The 20,654-nt window shown below is 37.2% G+C and overlaps 1 long non-coding RNA gene across 1 annotated transcript; it reads right to left on the bottom strand.

Moving 5' to 3' along the window:
• Positions 1-7,084: 7,084 nt before the first annotated feature.
• LOC140346722 (uncharacterized) lies at positions 7,085-8,514 on the bottom strand. The gene is made up of 3 exons (XR_011924331.1): positions 8,492-8,514; positions 7,601-7,760; positions 7,085-7,290 (listed from the first exon to the last, which is right to left on the bottom strand). It is a non-coding gene; the product is annotated as an uncharacterized lncRNA (long non-coding RNA).
• Between the last annotated feature and the right edge of the window lie 12,140 nt (positions 8,515-20,654).

Below are 20,654 nucleotides of genomic sequence, written 5' to 3'. Positions count from 1 at the left end.
ATGACGTTCTCACTGAAAGTGTGCGCACAGACAAAACCTACTCTCTGAGTACAAATCACCTTCTGCCTCATTTCTGAAAGCTCTGATGCACAAAGTTAAGCATTTTAGGTCAAGTTGTCTTTTTTAAAAATCCCAAACTTATCGTGGAAAGTGACGCATGCTTTATAAATGAGACCCCAGATCTATAACTCCGTGGAGATAGATGATATTAATGCTATGCTATGGAACATTCCAGGCAAATACAAGAAAAACACAGCATGCGTTTATGACATACCTAATTATTAACTATTCAGAACTTGTTGAACATTTTTCACCAAATCATGAGGTCTATCTGTCTTCATACTGACATTTGTTTAGTTGGTTGGGAAAGGTTTCAGAGGTAGTCATCTGGTCAATGTTTTTTTTTGTTTCAACTTCCATCCTAAAGTCATTTTCGATCAGATGGAGCTGATCTGAGAAGCTAGACTTTACTTTGCTCTGTGCTATATCCGCTCTGTCCTCAATTCAGGTCAGCAGGAAAATAATAAATGGAATCTAAATGTTACAATCATTTGCCAACGTTTGCTCCCATTGATATCGGTTTTCATACACTATATCATTATCATTTTTTTTGTCCATATCAAATAATTCCCAAATACTTCCCAGATGCATTTACACATGATTCAATTTCCAACTGCAACCTCAAACCGCATTATCTCTTTACTATAAATCACATCATTATTGTGAGGAAACTTGTGTTCGCCAACAATCTGCCATAGCGTCGTTCTATCTTTCCCCTTCTTACGTTAGCTTTGCGCCGCTCTTCTTGGCTCACCACTCTGCCGCTTCCCTCCTCCCCTCACCGCAGCCGGGTCCGGGCACGTGTCGTTTACTGCGACACCGATGCGCCCTGGTGTATACGATCGATCTATTTATTAGCCTGTTTATGTAAAGCCCCGCATGGATCCTTCACTCTCAAATATCAATGGCCATCACTCACTTTTTATTGCCTTTTCCATCTGTTTGGAGGCCGTGGCATTTGTTTTGCTGAGAGGATGGAAGATGAAAATACACTGCACGGAGTGTACGCACATGTGTAGGCTAGTGTTTATTGAATAAGTGCGGTTTTGTTAGCTGCACAAATATTCACTTCTGTTATGGAGAAGGTCAACTCGAAATAATAATGTAATAATAGATAATACAAATTATTTTTTTGAGATTTTTTTTGCGTAATTCTTCCATAAGTATTAATGGTATTTAATTTAACTGTTCAACTGTAACAATAGTTCATCTTTTTATAATTTAATTAGTTAATAATGTAAATTAATACATGAAATTTCGAAGTTAATACCATACTTTGGAACATTAAGCATTTTAATGCTTTTTAATGCAAAGCATTAAAAACCTAACCATGTGACCCCCCCACCAGAAAATGTACATAATGCACTTTTAAATTCTGTTTTTGTTGGTTTGTTTTTTACAGTAAAATAAGTGTGACTAAATGACATAACTTACTTAACAGTTTGCCGTAATTGTCTCATGAAAACTCGTGCTTGTTTAAGGGATAGTACAGTTTCCGTGTTGCATGCTGGGAGTTATCGTTCACTGATAGGGTTTACATTGCATCTTGTCATGTCTGTGCTTGAGATGCTGTAGGTGTCGTGTTGGGCTGTCAGTGTGCCATGCAGGTTTGTCATGTGCACCGGCCGGGCCCTCGCCAAGGAGGCCCTCCATCACCCCACATATTCTGCCTTAAGAGCTCTTCTCAGGGCAATCCCAGCTACAAGCTCTGGTGTTAACCCGCTGGAGGGCCCTTATCAGTCGTGTGTCATGTCCGCATTTCCCTCACAGCTCCTGGGGGCCGCCCTGTCATCCCCACACTCTCAGAAGCCCCTCCCATCAGGGGCGCTCTTATCTGAAGCGCTCAAGTGGCATACATATTTGTCCAAAGTTTTCCCACAGTCTCTGGCCTCTGAAATGAGATATGGAATAATGCAAACACAGAAGAGGTTAATGTTCCAATTCTGAAGAGTTGGGAATTCACAATGGTACAAATACTCCCAAACATAAACTAAAAATTAAGTTGAATTACAATCAGGATGGCCACAATTTGCAAACCAAAAAGGATATTTGTATGGAGCTGATTAACTGCACTTATTCCTGCCTTAGTAAAGCATTAACAAAGACTTAATTCATGAAGAGGATTATTCAGTCTTAGTAAAAACATAAATATTATTCCAACCCTAACTCTTAACCCTATCCTTAACCTTAATTAAGTAGTTACAAAGCCTGAATCATGCATAATAAACTATTTGTTCATTATGAAGTAAGTCTATGTTCATGCTTTGTTAAGGCAAATTAAGGTGTAGTAATTAGAAAGAAGTACCTAAATGTCTACAAAAAATTGATTTTAAATTGTTTATTGCAAATCTAATCACAATCACAATTTTCTTTGCCTATGGTGTTGATATTTCTAGAGAATATTACATGGCCCAAAAGTTAAAATAGATAATGCCGTAAAGTCGTAGAAGCGTTTTAACATCTACACATTTTATCAAATACATACAAACAAACAAACAAACTACTAAAGAAACAATTATCAGCACTTTTGAGCAAGATTAGCACATCTGACTCTCCAATGAGGCATAATGATTATTGAAAAAAGGTAATTTACATTGCTTTTTTGCCATAATTCAACAAAGTTTTTGGATTTCAGAAAATGTAAATAAATGTAGATAAGATTAACTTACTCCGGGCTTTCGACAAGTTACTAATGCATTGATAAGAAACAATAAACCAAATCCCACTGATAGCGTGTGATGGACATAGACAAAGTGGTCTGCAGTCTCGCTGCAGCCCCCCACACACTCCTTCTCAAGGTGCTTACTTTAGGGAACAATGAGAGTGTTGGGCAGGCGGAAACTCAAGCTGCTCTGGTTGTGCCTGTGGTGTTGTGTTCATGAACAATTTCCAAGAACTTTCAATCGACTTAATGCGAGTGGGCTTAAAGCGAGGGCTTTCCAGTTGCTCTTATGGATGCTGGTTCTTTATTATGAGATTTTGCTATGGTTGGAAAGACACTGAGGATTTTTTTTGGACCAAATTTTGAATATGTGTAATTTGCTTATGTATTTGGGAAGATGAGCATTGTATTTATGAGGTTATTTTAGGTCTAAATGCTGATATGTTTTTAGTTTTATACATTTTTGATTTACATAATGAAAATAATTATGATAATTGTACTGTTGACACAGGATTACGTCATTCCTAAACTTATTAGTGTGCGTGATAGACTACTGCCCCTAGTGGTCGTTGCCAGTATAAGTTTCGTTTTTCGGCCTCATGCTTTCATTCCAAGCCCCCGGAAGCCAAGATGGCCGCCATTGAAACCTATGGAGCTGCTCATTGGCGCCATGGATGTATTATATTATCTGGATAGGGTACGCCCCCTCTGCCTCTGGCTCCAAATTGAGTAGTGGCCACTTCGCAGAATGCAGCCTTTTGGTCGGACCATTTCAGGAGTTCGGCCTCTAAAATTACCAAACATGCTAAATTGTTTTTAGTCTAAAAATAAAATAGAAGGAATTTCACTCTTCAACTGTTTCTAAAATACTTAAAAAATACATTTTTAACCTTCCGGTGAACGGTGTACGCGCACCGAGCGCGCACGTCACCCTCATGAACGAGCCTCAGAAGAACACGTGACGGAAACTAAACACAAGCAGAAAAAAGTGACGAGACGAGACCACGATACACGTAAGTTGTGTTTGTATGTCATTCCTCACGTTTCACACATCGTTCCATATGAAGTGTAAAACAACGATTACACAGTTAACACGAGTTAACCCGAGTTAACACGAGCTAACACGAGCTAAAGTTTAGCTACACAAAGATGCAATAACACGTCACGATGGCTCGTGCTTCTGCAAATAAATAACTAATTATTTCTCTTACTAAATGTTCTAAGAGACAAAAGGTTAAGCACAGATCAAGGAAAACTAGAGAAAGAAGGGAAATAAAGTGATGTTTGTATTATGTGCTATAAAAAACAACCAATAATTCAAATATAACCTGCTGAAATGGGTCATATCTTACATATATAAATGTAAAGGTGTTTAAAAGTGACAGTGCTGTACTTACAGGGGCTGAGACCACATTTGAGGTTTTATTACATATTTCATAATGACGTGTGCTGTGTTTAAACAAAGCACATGCTTGTTTTCTATAGGAATGTCATGGATTTACTTCCATGGAATATGTAGAGATTTAGCAAACATGTCAGTTATGTTCTAACTTCTAAGGTTTAAACTTATGCATAAATAAATGACTTTTGGTTCTAGCTTTAAAAATTAATGTGAAAAGAGGAACTTTTGTGTTACAGAGCGAAATGTAAATCTGTCAATAACATATTCCAGCTTTTCTCTGTTAAATGTGCAGAATATATCAATGTTCTAATGAGTATCTTTCTCATCTTCAGAGTGCTGACCAGTGAGTTTAGTCTGTGTGTGCTGTCCAGAGCTCTACAGGTCACTGCAGGTCACTACAGGTCACTACAGGTCACTACAGGTCACTGCAGACCTGATCACTGCAGACACAGAGTCATCTCAAGTAAACTCCTGACGACTCCAAAGCAAAAGGTATTTTAATAATAACTTGTGCCTCGACTAAAAGTAAACGGTGTAGAATCAGTACTTTGAATTTATAAAATGTCTGTTTTGTTATGACCAAAAAACTAAATGATAATTGTTCTTCAAAAGAGCCACTGATGTGTCACATGTGTCTGTGAAGCAGCTTCAGGACAAACATGTGAAGTGTATGTTATATGACTTGTATAATCTAAAACATATGAAGTGTATGTTCTATGACTTGTATAATCTAAAACATGTGAAGTGTATGTTATGTGACTTGTATAATCTAAAGCTGTGACATGTTCTGTTTGTCTCTCAGTCAAACGATGGAGCTGAACGGAGGAGTTTACTGAAGTACAGAAGACTGCGTGCCATGGAAACAAAGTCTTGTTAAATACTGAGATATTCAGTATTTAACACAATAATGTCACATTCATGTAAATATAACTGATGTAAAAAGAGTGTTTATTTTACCATTATTATTAGTATTATTTTGTCTTACGCTGTTTTTATTTTATCTTTATTTCCCCCCTCCATTCCTTATTAGGTATGAGAGATTCTGTCTAGAGGAGTTTTTGTTTATAAGAGTTCTTCTATTAAGATCGATCTATTAAGAGTGTTTTTTAAAATTTCTATAAGTTATCTGTCCTTTTCCTCTGTATCTACTGTGTTGCAACAACTAAATTTCCCCATGTGTGGACAATAAAGGAATATCTTATCTTATTCAGTTTGTTCTATTTCACTTATACATTTTGTTTTATCATTGTTAATATTTTTATGTTGCACTGAATCACCAAAGCAAGTTCCACTGTTTGTGAATTCTTTTCTTTGACAATGGCAATACATTTTCTGATTCTATTAATGATGATAATAATAATGAACAGTACACAGACTCAAACTCCTTAATAAGGGACTCCCACATTGTAGCTTTAAAACTCATTGTAGCTTTAAAACTCAACTAAAACTGGCTAAAATCAATTTATCATTTGTAGTTATAATCAGATTTGCATTTATTGAACAAGTTCATTCATGTTCATTATTCTTATTAAATACATTAATAAACAAATGTGTTTTGTATTTATTAAAGATTGACATGATAAAAAACGACAAAAGGAAACTGAATATAATTAAATACTTCTTAACTCAATTATGTAACAGAATCGATGATTATATTTTATATTTCTTCTCATCTGATTAAAAAAAATGCATATTGGCCAAATTATATTATGTAAATAAATAACTGAAAAGTTAATAACAAAATAAATACCCAAACCAAAAACTACAGAAAATGATGAGGACGTTATTCGACCTCTAAATGTAATTCATTGTCATTAAACTAGACTTTTTATCTTAACACTTCTTTATAATTCTCTTTAATATCAGAGCTTTACAACATGATACATGTATATTTATAGATGGATATAACAATTCATCATTATACGTTACGTAAACAGACTATTTCAAGCCGAATTATTCCAAAAGTCCGTGTTGACTGTTCTGAGTCTTTCACGCTGCTTTGACGTGCGCGCTCCCGACGCCAAAGCCTCACGGCGATGACGTCACAAAAGTGGGAGGAGATATACCAGTATACAGGAAGTAATGCGGAACTAAAAAACTTTTTTGGAACCATGCGCCAATGAGCAGCTCCATAGGTTTCAATGGCGGCCATCTTGGCTTCCGGGGGCTTGATTGTCGAATAACGTCCTCATCATTTTCTGTAGTTTTTGGTTTGGGTATTTATTTTGTTATTAACTTTTCAGTTATTTATTTACATAATATAATTTGGCCAATATGCATTTTTTTTTAATCAGATGAGAAGAAATATAAAATATAATCATCGATTCTGTTACATAATTGAGTTAAGAAGTATTTAATTATATTCAGTTTCCTTTTGTCGTTTTTTATCATGTCAATCTTTAATAAATACAAAACACATTTGTTTATTCATGTATTTAATAAGAATAATGAACATGAATGAACTTGTTCAATAAATGCAAATCTGATTATAACTACAAATGATAAATTGATTTTAGCCAGTTTTAGTTGAGTTTTAAAGCTACAATGAGTTTTAAAGCTACAATGTGGGAGTCCCTTATTAAGGAGTTTGAGTCTGTGTACTGTTCATTATTATTATCATCATTAATAGAATCAGAAAATGTATTGCCATTGTCAAAGAAAAGAATTCACAAACAGTGGAACTTGCTTTGGTGATTCAGTGCAACATAAAAATATTAACAATGATAAAACAAAATGTATAAGTGAAATAGAACAAACTGAATAAGATAAGATATTCCTTTATTGTCCACACATGGGGAAATTTAGTTGTTGCAACACAGTAGATACAGAGGAAAAGGACAGATAACTTATAGAAATTTTAAAAAACACTCTTAATAGATCGATCTTAATAGAAGAACTCTTATAAACAAAAACTCCTCTAGACAGAACCTCTCATACCTAATAAGGAATGGAGGGGGGAAATAAAGATAAAATAAAAACAGCGTAAGACAAAATAATACTAATAATAATGGTAAAATAAACACTCTTTTTACATCAGTTATATGCACATGAATGTGACATTATTGTGTTAAATACTGAATATCTCAGTATTTAACAAGACTTTGTTTCCATGGCTACGCAGTCTTCTGTACTTCAGTAAACTCCTCCGTTCAGCTCCATCGTTTGACTGAGAGACAAACAGAACATGTCACAGCTTTAGATTATACAAGTCACATAACATACACTTCACATGTTTTAGATTATACAAGTCATAGAACATACACTTCATATGTTTTAGATTATACAAGTCATATAACATACACTTCACATGTTTGTCCTGAAGCTGCTTCACAGACACATGTGACACATCAGTGGCTCTTTTGAAGAACAATTATCATTTAGTTTTTTGGTCATAACAAAACAGACATTTTATAAATTCAAAGTACTGATTCTACACCGTTTACTTTTAGTCGAGGCACAAGTTATTATTAAAATACCTTTTGCTTTGGAGTCGTCAGGAGTTTACTTGAGATGACTCTGTGTCTGCAGTGATCAGGTCTGCAGTGACCTGTAGTGACCTGTAGTGACCTGTAGTGACCTGCAGTGACCTGTAGAGCTCTGGACAGCACACACAGACTAAACTCACTGGTCAGCACTCTGAAGATGAGAAAGATACTCATTAGAACATTGATATATTCTGCACATTTAACAGAGAAAAGCTGGAATATGTTATTGACAGATTTACATTTCGCTCTGTAACACAAAAGTTCCTCTTTTCACATTAATTTTTAAAGCTAGAACCAAAAGTCATTTATTTATGCATAAGTTTAAACCTTAGAAGTTAGAACATAACTGACATGTTTGCTAAATCTCTACATATTCCATGGAAGTAAATCCATGACATTCCTATAGAAAACAAGCGTGTGCTTTGTTTAAACACAGCACACGTCATTATGAAATACGTAATAAAACCTCAAATGTGGTCTCAGCCCCTGTAAGTACAGCACTGTCACTTTTAAACACCTTTACATTTATATATGTAAGATATGACCCATTTCAGCAGGTTATATTTGAATTATTGGTTGTTTTTTATAGCACATAATACAAACATCACTTTATTTCCCTTCTTTCTCTAGTTTTCCTTGATCTGTGCTTAACCTTTTGTCTCTTAGAACATTTAGTAAGAGAAATAATTAGTTATTTATTTGCAGAAGCACGAGCCATCGTGACGTGTTATTGCATCTTTGTGTAGCTAAACTTTAGCTCGTGTTAGCTCGTGTTAGCTCGTGTTAACTCGTGTTAACTCGTGTTAACTGTGTAATCGTTGTTTTACACTTCATATGGAACGATGTGTGAAATGTGAGGAATGACATACAAACACAACTTACGTGTATCGTGGTCTCGTCTCGTCACTTTTTTCTGCTTGTGTTTAGTTTCCGTCACGTGTTCTTCTGAGGCTCGTTCATGAGGGTTACGTGCGCGCTCGGTGCGCGTACACCGTTCACCGGAAGGTTAAAAATGTATTTTTTAAGTATTTTAGAAACAGTTGAAGAGTGAAATTCCTTCTATTTTATTTTTAGACTAAAAACAATTTAGCATGTTTGGTAATTTTAGAGGCCGAACTCCTGAAATGGTCCGACCAAAAGGCTGCATTCTGCGAAGTGGCCACTACTCAATTTGGAGCCAGAGGCAGAGGGGGCGTACCCTATCCAGATAATATAATACATCCATGGTTCATTCGAGCATGTCCGGCTCCGGCAGTGCAGCTACTGACAAAACATCCCGTTTTCTGCCTTGGGGTATCTTTGTCCGTAAGTTGTACATTATTTTGTTTTATAATGTTGTTCTACGTCTACATATAGAAACTTATGCTAAACTTAAGCTCAATCTGTACTTCTTTTGAATGTTGGTTGTTGCTAGCTGCTGTGCATGTAGCCTTGTCCTATTTTAAACTAGGCTATGTGTTCAGATCTTTATTTTCATTGTTCTTATATGTATGTTTTTCTTGTACAATTGATGTGAAGATACATCTATATGGTTTACATGTGTGTATAAGTCAATGTACAAACCTTTTATTTATATGTACTTGTATGTACAGTTCATCAATACACTGTTTTATGTGTTTGTTACAGTTTACAGAATTTCATTTAACAAAGAGACAAATTGCTGAGATAACCATCTGAAAGACATTAAAGACAAGTCTTCTCAGCAAAGTTCGTTGGACTCTCTTTTTTTGGATGTTCACTATCTGTCTAGCCCTGGTAGTGACACCACAGTGAGGACAGAATAATAATCAAATATTGTATGCTACGCCATTACTATAACTATAACAATACTAAAACCAACAAATGTTCTGCAGTGTCTCATTACGCTCACAGTAATTCTTATTTCTGCTAAAATGGCCTTTATTGCAATGCAGTTAGCACCTATTGTTATTAGCCTCATTCAAACTGCTATTACTTGTTTTCCACATGTATAGAAGTTATAGAAATGCAAATGCTAGGACACAGAATGTACATACAACATTAGCAGACAGGTGGCTAATTTGCTATGTCTAGATATACAGTGAGCAGCTATTGTAATTAGCATCAGTCAAACTTTTATTACTTATTTTTACATGTGCAATCTACATTATTTTAATTATTAGAAATTAAAGTTTTAAGAAATTAAAATTATTAGGCAAGTGTAGAATGTAGGTAAAACATTAGCTGGCGGGAGGTTCAGTTGCTAAGAGTGTGGGTATAGTTAGCAGCTATTGTTATTAGCCTCATTCAAACTGCTGTTACTTGTTTTTCACATGTATGGATTATTCTAATTTATAGCGATACAAATGCTAAGATGTCCTAAACTATTAGGCCTGAAAAATGTATAGAATGTTGACTACGTAGAACATAAGTAAACAGGAGATATAGATAGCAGCTATTATTATTAGCCTGATAAGAACTGCTGTTACTAATTGTTTTACACATGAATACATTAATTTACATTATAAACATACAAATGCTAGGCTATTTGGCCTGAATAATATACGAATATAATATAATAACGAACGTAAAACATTAACAGACACGCGGCTAAGTTGCCAAGTATGATTTTGGGAAGAAAAACGACATAGAAGTGTCATGTTTTCTGTCCAAAATCCTGGTGTCAATGACGGCCCTTCTCCTGCTCGCGTCTGCACCTCCAGGATTAGGACTTGTCAGCGGGCCCCTCTGCTCCCCACACTCCGCAGTAGCCACCCAAATCTCTAGTTCTTAGGCCACTGTGTATGATAGTGACTGGGCCAGCTCGCGGCTTGATTAGCGCAGTTAGCCCTTCTAAGGCTCTGGCTGTTTACAGTGGATTACACCGAGGGAGGCAGGGGTTAAGTCTAGCCAGGCAGCCACCCAGCTCTGCACAGCCACCCCTCCGCGACACCCGCAGCACACAGACAGCACCCACGGGAGCCAGGCAGGCCCGGAGCTGACAGGTAGCAGGATTTGGCAGAGCACTTTGCATGAGGGCCAACAAGGAAAACTGAACACGTCGGATTAGCTGGAGATTATGTTGTCAGAGTTTGCCTTGATGGACAAACTGCAGAGGAATAAATTGCAATCTGTTTGAGAAGCGCACCACCTCACTAGTAAGCAAGCAGGCATCCGCTTGTGTCAGCGGCTGTCCGCAATGACAGGCCGAAGAGGAGAAAGTCATTAATAATTTATAAACAGTGTCCAGGGCCATCGCAGACGTATGCCTGCTGGTCGGACACGGCTCCTGACCCCTAGATTCAAAGCAATGTGATGGCTATCATGTGAAGATAGTTTGATGAAAGGCTACATGGAGCTTTTGTGATGCTAGCTGTCCGCCTGTGACTGTTGTGATTTGGTTGGGAAAAAGCATGGTTTACCTTTTAACTTTTTTTCAGTTGCAGCACACTTTTTGACGCCAACCACTAAAACTATACAAAGTACATCTACATGAATGTAGCTGTGCCAGGTTCGATTTGGCACTTGTATTTCACAATATGTATATGTAACTAAAGCAATGCGTGAAATTGGACAATTTTTCAAAGCACACCTGACTGTGTCTCAAAGCAGCGGTCTTCAACACTGTTTGAAAATCAAGGCAGTAAGGTAAACTGCATGCTGAATAATAATGTTGCCGTACGGAGTCTGCGTGCTCCCAACTAGAGCCTCCTCCCGGGGTCTGAGCGTGTACTGTTGAAGTGACCTTGAAGACAAACAAACGTGAATGTCAATCGCAAACATATTTTTGTGCTTTATCTGGTACAGAAAAGTCAACATTCCTGGATTTCTGCGTAAAACTATCGATACATATTTCAAAATGATTTAGATACATTGCACACGCTATGAACATCATAGTTTTAAAGCAGTCTAAACATAGTTTGTGTGATCTGTTGATATCCAGCGAACATTCATCCACCGCACCTGAAAAGTGTAAAATAACCAGAACACAAGATTGATTCACATTACTCTACAAAATTGGTGAATTGCTGAATCTTTTCTATTCACACAATTCTGATGTACCTGATGTAGCTATGATCTAAACGTTCAGGCTCCGGGCTGTAGATCTGTCTCCTCTTTTGACATGACGTGTGGAATGCACTTCCATAAGGAGCCTCGCTTTTGTGTGTTTTTGGCGTGTTAATTCTGTTTGTGCTTGATGTAGCTATAGGTGGAAGTAATTTTACATTTACTTGTTTATACCGCAGAGTTTTGCCATCCGTATTAAACAAATCCTAAAGAATGCCAGAATACTGAAAAAGTGACACTCCACTGTGTGCAGCAACACAAATAGATGTAAGATTACTGTCAAATTTGTGTTGCAGATGGAACATAAAGTTTGTCAGCAGACATTTGTTGTTTACTTTGGCATATTTAACAAGCTTATATGGAAATCTATTTAAAACTGAATCTCAAATGAAAAGATTTCGAAGACACAGACTTGTAGACTACTTTTGATATTTATCTTGTGAAGGCAAAAAAGTGGAGGTGAAATGTACTTAGAGAACTCAGTTGTGAGGTGTGTTTTATGATTGCTAATTATCTTAAATCTGCAGCTTCTCATGCTCACCAGTGCTGTAAGTTTAAGAGTTTACTGTGAGTTCTCCTACTCCTGATGTCAAATGTCTTTACCCTCTCTTTTCCATTTCATGCTGAAGCTGTCCTGCCAAATAAAGTCAACACAAAAACAAATCAAAGGTCTGAAGCTTCTCATTGTGTCCTTTTTGCACATTCTCTTTGTCCGTTGAGTTCTCGCAGTAGTTCCAGACGTGTGCTCAGATAGAACTCATTATTCCCATCCACAGTAAACACGTCTCCTCAGTGTTTTTTCTGCTCAGTGCAGTGTCTGTGTGACAGATTGAAATGACTTGAGGCTGCAGCTCAGAGGACTGATTGGCAAAACGCATTAATGAGTGTTATTGCATTCCGAGCTCCTCATTGTCATTATGAATGCATGTCTGTATGTTAAACATATAAATATGCATCGGCAGAGTTAGCAGCGAGCCAGTGATGTGCCTGGAATAATAATCTGCACCACAAATGAACTGCTCCCTCTTCACTCAAGCTTTTAATTGAAAATGGGATTGGAGTGTTTTTCTTTTTTTTTTTTGGACTTGTGCAGAGTACAAAACAGTTTCTTTGCCAGTATTATATTATTTGCCTATAAGATAAAATATAGTTTAATGTGGTAATTCCGACTAGTAAACAAAATAAATTCAAAATGTGCAACATGTGTATATTCATAACAATAGAAGTAAACAGGGACAGATGCCGAACAGAGTCTAAACCAGGACTAAACCATTTAAGTCTAAATAAATTTTAAACCTAGACAACGCAACGCAACATATACCAGGTCTAATGCAGGATTAAACCTGACACAGGATCGAAACCAGTTTGAATCATCCATGCCTAAACCAGGACCACTCAAAGACAGAACCCGATTCCTAAACTTTGTGTGATCCTGCTCAGAGGTCATATGAGAGGTCATACAGTTAATGGTCAAAGGTTAACAAATTGCCCCTATGCCACTCTCTCAGCTGATGGATCAGTTAGACTGAAAGAGGGGCTGGATAGATAAGTGTGCCCAGAAGGTAAAGGGAGGCCTGGAATAAATAACTGAAATAAATACCTTTATCAGAAACACTCCTGGCCCGTCTGGTTCCACCATCACGGAGAAGACATCTTAAAACATGTCTTTAGAACAGTCCAAATGTTGGAGAACATGCTAAAACAACTTCAGTGTTGTATTATTATTAAAGCTGGAGTTTTTCAATTAGTCAATTCTATTTCCACCCCAGATAGTGTATTTTAAAAGCAGCATTAAACATGTTATGTTTTCAGACTATATGACACTCTGGACGCTTTGGGACGAGAGCTGATTGGCTGTTAAGCGATGTCACCTCCTTCACTTCTGTGTCTGAAAAAGCTGATCTAAAGCTGTGCTAGTCGCCATGGCAATACTGGTGATATGTCAAAGGATGTGTGAAAGTTGAGTTATGAGTTAGTAAGGTTTAAATACCTACTTCCTTATTTCACAGTGAAAACTAGGTAGCACCAGCTTCACATCAATATTGTAGTTTCAAAGCACAGATTTAAAATCAAAGTTGTTAATACTTCTAGGGTCAGGGAGATTACAAAAAACAAGGTGTTGAAATGGTAAAAGATATGGTTAGTAGACAATAATCTAAAAAAAATACAAAATTAAGGAAACTAAATAACAAGATTAAACAAAGAGCTCTATGCGGCTCATTTATCATAACTACAGAAAAAAGCTGAACTTTTTCTTATAAAGAAACCGGTTTCTATTTGTGGGGTTCCACTTCCTGTTATGCAACATTTAGGCTTTTACCCATTCAAAAGATATTTTGTTTCAAATGGTTAATGGTTCATTGCTATGGTAACGGTCCATTCTGTGGACCATGGATATCACAAAACCATGTAAAAATAAACTAAGCATAGTTCTATCTGCAGTATTGCTCTAACTTTACATAAATAAAAGTCCTATCAGACATTTATTAACCAGCTCTCTCTGAAATGTCAAGTGTCACATGTTCAAAGGGTTTTTGGCAGAAATGTATCATTGTGGATGACTTTTCCTCCCATATTATTCCCAGAAGGGATTCATGTTCCAGTCAAAACACTGGCGTGGAGCCAAAACACAGCAAATTTTTAATACAAAAAATACATATAAATATTGCAACATCATGGTTCAGGGAGATTTCCTCAGGTAGTGAGCAAATCAATATCCGAAATAGAAATCCATAAATGTTGAAACATATCATTATTTGTGATCTTTTACTTTTTGTCAGTTTTTGATTCATGTGGATAGACCCAGTAATCACAGAGATATGAAACATAAACCAAGTCAACAAATCTGCAATCTGACAGTTACATAGTGAATTCTATCATACAATTCTGGCCAGCTCAGTTTTAAACCTTAGGTTACCTACAATGTTTCATTCTTTGTTTAGGACTGGCTCCAAACTGTTTTATATTAATCTCTCTGACGGCAAGAAGGAGGTAGGCGTTGTCTACACCAGAGCTGCGTCAGAACTGAAGATGCTTCTTGGTCAAATGTATTCAGACACATGCAAAAAAAACTTTATCTAGTTGACAGAATTCCACCTTCTTTTGCTATGGATATGAACAATACTTTCAAAAGAAACACAAGTCCAATCTGTTTTTTTAATGGAGATTCAGGGGAAAAAAACTTTGTAAACCCCTGAACTTTAAAAGGTAGCAGCTGAAAGAGCATATAACATGCATTTCAGCTATTAAAACTACATTTTTAAAGGAGCAAATACATTTTACACAGTACATTTTTGTTAAAACTCTACCTGTCATACAACGTTTTCACAATTAAACAGCGAATACTTCAAGTTTCTCTAACTATGTAAATACTATATCAGTAAATACCCAAGGCAATATGGATACAGTAGCCAATAATGTTAATACTGTATCGCCAAATTAAATATTTATATTTTGCCATATCGTTATTTGAGTTACTGTATAGTTGAAGTGTTTTGCGAGGCTATAGCTAAAGTCTAAATTGAGACCATGTGGCCAACCATTTAAATCATTTAAGCAGTTTGTAATTTCAAGAAAAGAGTTGAAAAATTCAGATCTAAAACACATATTGCTAAAACATGGCCAACAAGTCCCAGACGTAGCAGAAATAGTGAGACTACGCTAAAACAGGGCCTTTGCGTGACTGTGCTATTTTCTTAGCGAACTGAAACTAATGAATTTTCACAAAAGAGGAAATGATTGTGGAAAAGGTCAAATTTCATTACATACCACATGTGTACACTTGATTCATCATTCAGACCAAAGCTAACATCTGTGAGACAATGTTAACCAGAGAGCTCACAATGAAGGGTAATGAGCGGCTAAGCTAACGTGATCTCGTTTCAGAGCATACAGTCATCAGATTCTTTAGCCATCCGACCTTAATTGGATTGTACAGAGAGAAGAGATGGAACGTTTATCTTACGCAATTACAGGAAATTCATATGTTGGGTAAATTTGCATGAGTTTGAATTTCTATTTGATTGAATTAACAATTGATGAGTGACAGAAGCTAATATAATTTCACAACTTTGGAAGCTATTGAGCATTTTCGCAAGTAAGTTCACTTTTTGCTGAAAAGCAAACATGAACTCTTTAAGGTTAGGAAGCAACTAATATTGTAATAACAGGTAGCTAATGCAGCCTCAAGATTAAGGTCAAATTAAGATTTAGTTTTTAAAAAAGTAGTCTAATAACAGCGGTATCAGCAACCCTTGCTGATAATTGAATAATGGTAACATTTTGCTGATGTTAAAGGTTGTATAGATATTGATGTATTACTACATTATTGCCCTTTGATTGTGCAGCCCTCTCAGAATCATCATTCTATATTTAAAATACTTATGTTGGGCAATCCCTCATTAGTCCAGGAGTGATCCATTGTAGAAAAAGTTTCAAAGGTCGTCATCTGGACACTTCCTTTTGACTTTTGACTGATACTAAAAGTATTTTTCAATCTAAGGACCGGGCCTGCCGTGTGGAGTTTTTCAAAACTATTAGAAAATATTGATCTAAAAACAACTTAAAAAGGTGCAGTCTACTGCACAACGCTGCTGAATCCTGATTAAGAAAAACAAATTGGATAATGAAGTATGTACTAAGTATGTAAACAGTGGGCGTGTATGGGAGGTAGCGGAAAATGAAGGTTTTCTTAGTAATGGCGCTTTGATTGCAGGAGAAAAACGCCAGGTTTATATCAACTGCAAGTAGAGGGGTCGGACCCGGACACTGCAATGGTCAAGAGCAGTTTTCATCGTTTGGATGTGTGTTTTTGTACGAACCATCGTGAACTTGAGCTGTGTTTATCAAGTTTGTACCGCAGTAAACCACAGTTGGTGTAACAGGCAATTATGCAAGAAACCCACTCAAAACACGTGAATCTGTCCCGTGTTGACCGTAAATCTGACCGCAGAGCAGTGCAGGTCTGTGGAAGGAATCTGCAAGGAATCTAGTTTTCCTGGATACCACAGCGATTTGGAGCCATCTAGGCGAGTGAACTTGTGCTGTGGCAGTCAAATACCTTCAAACTATGTGCCAAATTCACTGTGAATTGTGGGTAAACGGGAGGGAAAAACAATTATAACATAATCTGGTGCAAATATTTTTTTTGTTTTGAAGATGAATGATTTTCTACGTTGTCCCTGACAAATAAAGGAAAAAAAAAACACAACAAAAAAAAGGACGGAATGTTTCAAATAGTCAACTTTGCAATAGTTGACGATGAAAAACAGGTTAATATTTCTGAACTTGAGTCATTTAATTCAATTAGTAAACATAGGGGCCAGCTGAAATTGTAATAATATGATGAATATTTATCTTACAAATATGAATCATGTTTTGAGTTTTCTTGAAGCATTTGAGTTTTCAAACATCTGTTCTGAAAAACATTGGAGGTGAGAAAACCACCTAATACCATGTTAAAGCTACCAAACGTTGCATAATGTCTCCTTTACAAAACTGTGCCATTCCAAACTGCACAAGACTGCTTCGCGGCGACCACAGCCCTCTGAAATGCCTCTCGCAGACCGTCCCTGACCACATGTGTTCCATTAGGCTCCGGTCAGTGAGCAGATGTGGAGTCAGCAGTGACGCAGAGCAGTGAGGAGCAGGCTGAGCTGGGCTGACGGAGAGGGCGCGGTACACTGGAGGGCTAAAGTAACATCCCAGCCGCAGTACATGGGGTCAGAGCCGACACGGAGAGGGTCGAGCAGAGGTCAGCAGACAAAAGACGCTGTGGATCACGGGATGTTACGGGACGGAGCATGGAATATGTTAAGGAGACGTAAACAAAGGGACGGTGACATCTGCTAGCATAGTTTCTGTATACATAGTGAGTAGGGTTCAGTCTGGGGTTATGCTGCAGGTAGGACTATAGTATTTGGAAGGATTTGTTATTCTCAATCTCCCAAATGACTGTGTATTTGCAACAATCATGCTAGCCCGTTAGCTTGCATTAATTTACCCGCCAGAAACGTTTTTTTTTTTTTTTAAAGGAATTGTTGCCTCAATTCACTTTTATGTAAGAAAGTTTTTTGTTTTTTTTCTTGTTTTTTTTAAATAAAGACTTGTAAATTGTTGTAAGTGCCACAATCACCACACAACTTAAAATTTTACTTTAATTTCAGTTGACCGTCATGTTGAAATTGAATGGATCTATTGGCTAAAACAGTGAACTATTTAGATGTTTGAGTGTAAAAATGTTCTTGTATTTTGTCAAACTGCACTCAAACATGTTAAGTTGCAGTGCATTGTGGGTGATTTGAAGCACTCCGAGGTGGCCAAGGATCCGCAGGTGCACACGTGGAGGACGCGATCGAGGGCTCTAGGTGGATTGGAACAGCACTTGGCGGCGCTCTGATGATGTGGACCTCCGAAGTGCTTCAGAAGAGTTGAAACACTTCCTGAAGGAGGACACTACCTTAAGACGAAGAAGAAACATCGGAATATTCAAGCACAGAACGAAATAAATAATTACTAAGAATTAAAAAGTCACTTAAAACCTTCCAAATCTTGTTACAACGTTGAAAAAAGTGATTCAAATGTTTATATTCATTGTGGAATCTGGAATGCCCCTCTTGAGACTGTAACTTTGTGGTGACATAATCGATCCTTTGAAAAGCCGACACGAGGGTTTTCGTCTCGCCGTGTTGAGTGTTCATGTTGATGTTTTGTCTGGTCCGGACTCTACGTCGTGATAACTCGTGTCGTGTTTAAGTTCTCCTCGGGTTCTACGTGACAATCGGGTCCAGATGGGGGAGCAGACCCACACGAGAGGTGAGGCGGGGTGACGCGCCGGCACGTCCCACAATGCAACGGGAGTGTGTCGCTTTCAAAAAAACGCACCACTAACATCTGCATTAGCAAGACTTGATGTTAGAATTGGCCGATTGGTTTCTACTTTCAAGGTTCACAAGCAAAATAATCACATAATGTTACATAATTTAGCTTGACATTGTATAAAATAGTTAAAGCAAATGTAAAACAAGTGTTATAAAATGTCGCCCTAGAACTAAAAGCTTTCTTGATATGTTTTTGAGAAGAAATGAAAAACGGAACATGAAAAACGGTCCTCAGTTTGTTTTTAACTGAGGGCCAACCACCTGCTGGATGACATTAAACATATTTAACTCACACCTTGGAGAGGCGTGCCTGCTCACAGTGAAAATGTGTGTTTTTAGGGTATTTTTTTTTGGCCGTTGCTGCAGAGCCGCGGCGCGGTCAAATGGCCCAGCAGTTTCAGGAACCCCGGCACTGCCATATAAGCTCATGGTTAACCTTAACCCGGCGCGGTCTAAAACGGCGCGGTCAAATAGCGCAGTAGTTTCAGGAGCCGCGGCACAAAATAACATGGCAGTTTCAGCTGCACGCCGCGGCTCTGTAGACACTCCCCTTTTTTTTTGCTACAAAAAAATCACATATGACACAGTCATATGATATATTTAATGTCATACTGTGGAACATTACGGGCAAATCAATAACATTGACCGTGACATTGCTTGAATTTTTGAAGGTATTTTTTCCACCAAACTTCTCAAAGTTTTAATAAAGCTTGAACAAATAGATTATTAAGAATAGTTGAGGCTTAGTACTTTATTAATACCTTCATCAAGAAGTTACTAAGTCTGAATCAATTTGTTTTTGTTCATGCTTTATTAAGGTTGCTTTTATCATAAAGTGGATCCAGAAAACGTTTAAACTTTGTCTATTTGGAGCAGAAAAAGCAGTCCGAACCCGCTGAGTGGGCCCCGTGGTCATGTGACCGGCTGAAGTGAGTGTGAAAGGTGCAGCCGAGCGTGCGATCGGCACACTGGCCTCCTCTTGACTCCCACGTAAGCTTGGTTACAATAACACACTTCAGTCAGACCCCCCCCCCCCCTCTCAGCCCCGCCCACTGCCCAATCCCATAGACACACAGGTCTGTACCAACAGCGCTTCATTGCAAAAAAGAAATAACAATGTGTTTGCATCGGCTCACTAATGTGGCAAAGACAATTATGGTTGAAAGAGTCATTTTAATATTCATTGTGTTCCAAATACAATAGTCACTTTAAAAGTCCATTGTATAATCATATTTATCTTATGCTGTAAACACACACAAAAAGAAAGATCTAATTATTACTTCATATAATGATTGGGTAGTTGTTATTAATTAGAAGGGGAAAAACACCCTTTTTTAACACATTTGAGCATGTTTGGATTTATTTTGTTAGCAGAAATAGATTATCTTATTTATTTCAATATATTTGTAGTTTGAGGTTTTTTGTTTGTTTTTTTCAACTGAAATTTAACAATTGTTGTCAAATTGTTGTTAAAAATTGCACTTAGTCAGACATATAAAATGTTATTTATTTAAGTAAGATTAACTCTATAATGGGCTTTATCTTTACTGGCGCCCCGCATTTATTGGTTGCATACTGTTCTGTAGTTTTATCATTTTATTTTGGTCAGTTCCATTATTTTTTCACAATCTGTTTTTACATTTATTCATCATTCTATTTTCTTTTTCTTTTGTTTGTAATTCACTGTTACAACAATGAATGATCTTTCAGTACTTTTGCCTTGCGCGGATGAATTTATTTATAATTTTGAATTTCTATTTCACATATAATTCCATTTTTTTTTTTTGTTAAGTGCATTTTTGAATTTCTTAAATCTTACTGAAATGTGAAAATACCAAAGAGATGGATAAACCCATTTCAATCCCATTTTTCTGTTTTAGCAGTGTTAGAAGATAAAACGCTCCACATTCCGACCTCCTTCATGGTTAACACAACTGTGATCACAATCTTTGCCTTTATTTTTATTATTCTGTCAAACTGTAATGAATTTCCCCCCTAGGATGGGCTCGGTAATCAGGAGCAGACCCTGGATGTTTGGACTGGAGCGTGTGGAGCCTGCTGGAGGAGGAAGAGCCGTGAAGCCCAGGTTAACAGTGCCATCTACAGTAGAGAGCTCGGCAAGAGCCTGGAGCTGCTCGTGA

Source organism: Eucyclogobius newberryi, unplaced genomic scaffold, assembly GCF_026437365.1.
Source record: "Eucyclogobius newberryi isolate DKJ021-1_F unplaced genomic scaffold, fEucNew1.0.hap1 SCAF_11, whole genome shotgun sequence".
Lineage (NCBI taxonomy): Eukaryota > Metazoa > Chordata > Actinopteri > Gobiiformes > Gobiidae > Eucyclogobius > Eucyclogobius newberryi.
Note: the sequence above shows the minus strand (reverse complement) of the source record. Positions and strands in the feature narration are given on the sequence as shown.